Source organism: Chiloscyllium plagiosum, unplaced genomic scaffold, assembly GCF_037043375.1.
Source record: "Chiloscyllium plagiosum isolate Xiang-an unplaced genomic scaffold, Cpla_swu_hap1 HiC_scaffold_21, whole genome shotgun sequence".
NCBI classification, from domain to species: Eukaryota; Metazoa; Chordata; class Chondrichthyes; order Orectolobiformes; family Hemiscylliidae; genus Chiloscyllium; species Chiloscyllium plagiosum.
Genome location: NW_028270159.1, coordinates 67,638,222 through 67,645,247, shown reverse-complemented (window position 1 = coordinate 67,645,247; position 7,026 = coordinate 67,638,222).

Genomic DNA, 7,026 nt, shown 5'->3' with positions numbered 1-7,026 from the left:
CCATCTGCCTCTGGACTCCTCCACCACATGGAAATAATCTTGCCTTTTCACCCTATTTAGTTCCTTCATGATTTTGTGAACCTCTGTGAGGTTAACACTCAGCCACTGATGCTCCAGGGATAATAGCCTCAACCTATACAGTCTTACCCTTCAGCACAAACGCTCCAACCTTGGCAACATCCTTGTAAATGTTTTTTGAACCCTCTCAAGATTCACGACACCCTTCTTATAGGAGGGAGTTCAGAATTACACACTATATACCAAAAGTGGTCAACCAATACCTCAACATGACCTCCCAACACCTTTCCACAATTAACTGAGCAATAAAGACAAAAATGACAAACGCCTTCTTCAGTATCCTATCAAAATGTTAGTCCACCTTCAACGATCTATGAAGCTGCAGTCCAGGTCTATTTGTTTAGCAACATCCCTAGTACCTTGTCATTCAGTGTATATACCCTGCTCTCCTTTGCCTTTCCAAAATGCAGCACCTCACATTTATCGAAATTAATCTCCATCTGCCACTCCTCAGCCCATTGGCCCATCTGATCAAGATCCTGTTGTCCTCTGCGGTAACCATCTTCACTGTCCTCCACACCTCCAATTTTACTGTCATCTGCAAACTTACTATCCATTCGTCCTATGGTCACATTCAAATCATTGATATAAATGACAAAACAACAATGGACCCAGCACCGATCCTTGTGGCACATCGCTGGTCACAGGCCTCCAGTCTGAAAAGCAACCCTCCCCCACCACCCTCTGTCTTCTACCTTCGAGCCAGTTCTCTACCCAAATGGTAATTCTACTGCCCCAACATACAAATTTGAAATTATGACACCAGTCTCAAAAGTACAACAAGAATCTATTCCTGATTACAAAAGTTTGGCATTGGTGCTGTTTACACTTGGAATATACCTGGAGCAGAGCAAGAATAGATAATTCTGTCAGCGGACGACTAAATGGGAGAATTGTTGCAGGGAAATAATGAATGGAAGAACTCGTGCACAGTGGAGCTAAATTAGAGAATCAGCTAGGACATCAGTAAATGGAAGAATTAGTACAGGGGGATGAATAAGTGGGAGATCTGGTGGGAAAAAACAAATGCAAGATTAGGTGCACAGTGCCATTACATTGGAAAACTGGTGTGAGTTTCAATATATAAGAAAAGTGGAGCACAGCATGTCTAAATTGGGGAATAGGGGCCAGGGAATCAATCAAAAGAAGAAATATTGCAAGCATCGGTAAATTGGAGATTCAGTTCAATGCATCACTAAATGAAAACAATTCAGCAGGTCACCCGTACGTGGAAGAAATGTTTCAGGGAACAATTAAATGGAAGGAATTGAGGCAGGGCAACAATAATTGGAGAATTCATGCAGGTGCCCTTAAACTGGGCAGGATAATACTCAATGGGAGAGTTGTTTCAGTTTCAGGATTTGAGCAGGATTGATAAATGGGAGAAATGGTGCAGAGCAGCGGAGCCATAAACAGTCATACAATCACAGAGATGTACAACATGGAAACAGACAATTCAGTCCAACTTGTCTATGACTCAATTTTAGAATTCTGGCAGTGCTCCACGAAATTGGAGAATCATTTCAAGGAACTACTAAATGGAAGAATTGGACAAGGGCTAATCGAAATAAGAGAATTTGGAACAGGGCATCGGATAATGGCAAATTGGTGCAGTTAGCAACAAATGGGACAATTTCAGTTCAGCAGTAAATGGGAGAATTGGTGCAGTGTAGACTAAATGGGAGAATTGGGGCAGGAGAATACTTGATGTGGGAATGAGAGTCGGGCACCCCTAAATTGGGCGAGGGCAATATGAGGATTGGTGTAAGGCAAAACTGAATGGAGAACTTGTTCAGGACGTCAGTAATTGGGGAAAATGGTGCTATGTAACGATGAATTGGAGAATTAGTGCGGGCCATCAGTAAATGAGAGACCTGGAGTACTGTGGAGCTATATTAAAGAATTGGTGCATGGCAACAGTAAATGGGAGAATTAGAGTAGCGCACCCTGAATGGGTAGAATCGGGCTCGGGCATCAGTAAATGGAAGAATTAGTACAGGGATATGAGTAAATGGGTGATTTGGTGTAAACAATAAATGGGAGATCTGGTGCACAGTGCAGTTACATTAGAAAATTGGTGGGAGTGCCAATATATTGGCAAATTGGAGCAGAGCATGTCTAAATTGGGGAATAGGGGCCAGGGAATCAATAAAAAGAAGAAATGTTGCAAGCATTGATAAATTGGAGATTCAGTTCAGTGCATCACTAAATGAAAACAATTCAGCAGAGCACCCGTACGTGGAAGATGTGTGTCAGGGAACAATTAAATGGAAGGAATTGATGCAGGGAAACAATAATTGGAGAATTCATGTCGGTGCCATTAAATTCTAAGTGGGTGGACTGAGGCAGGATAACCTCAATGGGAGAGTTAGTGAAATTCCCGAATTAGTGCAGGATTGGTAAATGGGAGAATTAGTGCAGGGAAGCGGAGCACTAATTACAGACTTAGAGATGTACAGGACGGAAACAGACCCTTTCGTCCAACTTGTCCACGCCTAAATTTAAGAATTCTGGCAGTTCTCCACTAAACTGGAGAATCATTGCAAGAAACTACGAAATGCAAAAATTGTAAAAGGGCTTATTAAAATGTGAGAATTTTAGGGCAGCAGGGCATCAGATAATGGGTGCATTAGTGCCGTTCAGCACTAAATGGGTGAGTTATGCTGTGTTGCACTAAATGGGAGAATTGGGGCAGGACATTACCTTTTGGGAGATTTAGAGTAGGGCTCCCTTAAATTGGGCGAGGGCATCAGTCAATCTGAGGACTGGTGTAAGGCACAACTGAGTGGAGAACTCATTCAGGACATCAGTAATTGGGGGGAAATGGTGTTAAGCAACACTGATTTGGAGAATTGGTGTGGGGTATCAGTAAATGAGAGACCTGGTGCACAGTGGAGCTATATTGGTGCATGACAACAGAGAATTGGTGCATGACAACAGTGAATGGGAGAATTAGAGTAGCGCACCCTTAAATGGTAGAATCAGCATATTGAAGAATTAGTACAGGGATATGAATAAATGGGAGATTTGGTGAAATTTGGGCGAAGGCATTAGTCAATATGAGAATTGGTGAAAGGCAAAACTGAGTGGAGAACTTGTTCAGGACGTCAGTAATTGGGGGAAATTGTGCGAAGCAACACTGAATTGGAGAATTGGTGCGGGCCATCAGTAAATGAGAGACCTGGTGCACAGTGGAGCTAAATTAGAGAATTAGTGCGTGACAACAGCAAATGGGAGAATTGGAGTAGCGCACCCTTAAATGGCAGAATCGGGCTCGGGCATCAGTAAATGGAAGAATTAGTACAGGGTATGAGTAAATGGGAGATTTGGTGGGAATCAATAAATGGGAGATTCGGTGCACAGTGCCATTAATTAGAAAATTGGTGGGAGTGCCAATATATTGCAAAATTGGAGCAGAGCATGTCTAAATTGGGGAATACGGGCCAGGGATTCAATAAAAAGAAGAAATGTCGCAAGTATTAGTAAATTGGAGACTCAATTCAGTGCATTACTGAATGAAAACCAAATCTGCATTGCATGCGTACATTGAAGATGTCAGGGAACAACTAAATGGAAGGAATTGGTGCAGGGCAACAATAATTGGAGAATTCATTAAATTCTAAGTGGGAGGACTGGGGCAGGATAACCTCAATGGGTGAGTTGGTGCAGTTCCCGGATTTGTACGGGATTGGTAAATGGGAGAATTGGTACAGGGAAGCAGAGCCCTAAATAGAGCCGCAGAGATGTACAGTTGCTTTAGCTCCCACAACAGTGACTGCACCGCACAAGGACTTCAGTTGCCATGAAGCACATTCATAAATCCTGAATGTGTGAAAATACATTTATAAATACAAATCAAGCCTTTGCAATGAATAAAAGATCCCAAAACAGGGCAGGAAATTGATATCTATCGATCTCATCTCACCGGAGAGAAATCAGGGGGTAAAAACTGTGTTTTTGATGTGATTGATACCTGAACAATTAAACACCAGTTCAGTTAAAGAGATAATTCACATCCAATGAAGTAAACTATTACTGACCAAATAAACATAGTCTAGTTCTGGATGCAATAACAGCAGAATACGATCACGTTACCCCACTGGAATGTGTGTGTCACCATAGTCTTACCAGACCACAGGGGCTGCTCTCTTCATTACAGAGAGAAGCAATTCATGATGATTTGACCAGAGGGCCCAGACCTCAGGCAAAGGAAGAATTTGAGAAGAAGAGTCCTTCATGGTAACCTCAAACTGGTAATGGGAATTGAACCCACGCTGTTTGCATCACACCCCTCTGTAAACCAACAATACAGCCAACTTAGCTAAACTGATTCCCCCTAACTGGAGTGTCACATGTGGGGATGAATAATTGAATCCCTTGCTACATGCAGTGCAGGTTAACAGCCTCTTCCCACAATGTGTTTGTTGATGTTTCGTCAAATCATTGGTACTCATAAAGCTCTTCTCACAGTCAGAGCATTTACATGTTCTCTCATTGATGTGAACAAAGCCATAGCTGCTGAAGTTGGAGAACCGAGTGAACCGCTTCCCACACAAGGAGCAGGTAAAAGGTGTGAATGTGCTGGTGCTCACTGAGTACAGATGACTAAATGAATCCCTTCCTACATTCAGTGCAGGCGTACAGTCTCTCTCTCTCTCTCTCTCTCTCTCCAGTATGGCCACGCTCATGTATTTGAAGCTTTGCTGATTTAATAAATCCCTTCTCACACACAGAGCAGATGATTGGTCTCTCTCCAGTGTCAACTCAACGGTTGACATTAGGTTGAACTGGGAAGTTTATTCCTTCCGAAACATAGCAGACAACACTTCTCTCCCGATGATGAAGACGTTTGTCTGACATTAGGCTGGATCCCCAAGTTAATACCTTCCCACACATGGAACAGCTGAATACCTTCTCCCCCATGGGAACAGGTTGATGTTAAATTATGGCTGAAACATTTGTTGCTGGAAAAGCGCAGCAGGTCAGGCAGCATCAAAGGAACAGGAGAATCGACGTTTCGGTCATAAGCCTTTCTTCAGGAATGAGGAGGGTGTGCCAAGCAGGCTAAGATAAAAGGTAGGGAGTAGGGACTTGGGGGAGGGACGTTGGGAATGCGATAGGTGGAAGGAGGTTAAGGTGAGGGTGTTAGGCCGGAGAGGGGGTGGGGCGGAGAGGTTTGGAAGAAGATTGCAGGTCAAGAAGGCGGTGCTGAGTCTGAGGGTTGGGACTGAGATAAGACCGGGGGAGGGGAAATGAAGAAGCTGGAGAAATCTGCATTCATCCCTTGTGGTTGGAGGGTTCCTAGGCGGAAGATGAGGCGTTCTTCCTCCAGGCGTGGTGTTGCTGATTGAGGACGTGGCTGAAGAGCTTCAGGGCAGAGGAGATGATCTGGGGGGTGCAGTTAGAGAGGGACTTACTGAGATCCTTGTAGAGGGAGGAGGAGAGCTTCTTCAAGGAAGGCATCCTTGCAAGAGGATTCGCAGTAGGTTAAAATCAACGAGCAGAAAGTGAGGACTGCAGATGCCGGAGTTCAGAGCTGAAAAATGTGTTGCTGGAAAAGCGCAGCAAGTCAGGCAGCATCAAAGGAACAGGAGAATCGACGTTTCGGTCATAAGACCTTCTTCAGGAAGGAGGATGGTGTGCCAAGCAGGCTAAGATAAAAGGGAGGGAGGAGGGACTTGGGGGAGGGGCGTTGGGAATGCAATAGGTGGAAGGAGGTTAAGATGTGAAATTATGATCATTGAATTTAAGACCTTTACACATCTTACAGGTTTTTTGCCCCCCACAGTCGGGGAAAGGTCTCTTGTCAGTGTGAACCCACTGGTGTTACATGAAGCTGGATGGCAGAATAAATCCCTTCCCACACATAGAACAGGTGAACTGTCTCTCCCCAGAATGTCTGTGTTGATGAGTCTCCAGCTGCTCTGGGGATTTGCAACCCTTCTCACAATCCAGATATTTCCATGGTGCTGATCTCCTCACATATCTCCAAGTTGGATAATCTGTTGAATCCTTTCCCATAAACACAACATATTTATGGCTTCTCTGTCTGTGGACTTTTAAAGAATGTTAACTGGATAATGATAAATAATTTCTGCAGTCTGTTCAGTGGAACACACACTGGTGTGTGTGTGTGTGTGTGTGTCTGTGTGCATCTCTGTCAGTGTGTCTGTGTGCGCGTCTGTGTGTTTGTGTCTGGGTTGGCACTTTACCACTCACAATGTTTTTTTGAAATCTTTGCTTCCAGACATACCAGATAAACACGTTCACTTTATGTCCAAATGAATTAAGTGACTCTGTTGGATCTTTATGTCATGTTTGATTTGACTCACTTATCTTCAATTCTTTCAGTCTATTTCTCTGTGAAATGATTTTCAAATATTATCGTGGTGCATACAGGGTAAAATCTCAGAACAAACAAATCCAATTTCAGAAAGACATCCTCCCTCTACTCTATACCTCCTCCCAAACAAATGATCCAATCATATCAAAAGATGCAAAAGCCCCATCTACAGCAAAAAGGAACCTTCCTGAATAAATCAGGTTGTTGTTCCAACATACATGAGACAATGTGTGTCCTGAGGTGCACACCTGTTGTGGGATGTACCTTGCCAACTGGTGGACAGCACTGTCCCCTATCCAGAAGGATGTTACACAAGAGATGATCCCCTTTGCTGCTACTGTACAGCAATGGGGAAGAAAGGCAATGATGAAGGTTGTTGACAATTAAGAATGCTGTATTGTCCCACATGTTGACAAGGTTCTTGTGTCGCTGAAGCAGCATTCAACCAGGCAAGTGGAGAGGATTCTGTATCACATCTGACTTACGTCTTGTAAGGTGGGCAGTCAGGAGGTGAGTTGAGCGCTGCAAGACATTTTGCATCTACCCTGATCTTGTATCAACTGTAGTTATATGGTTAGTCCTGTTCAGTTTCTGGTCAATATTAC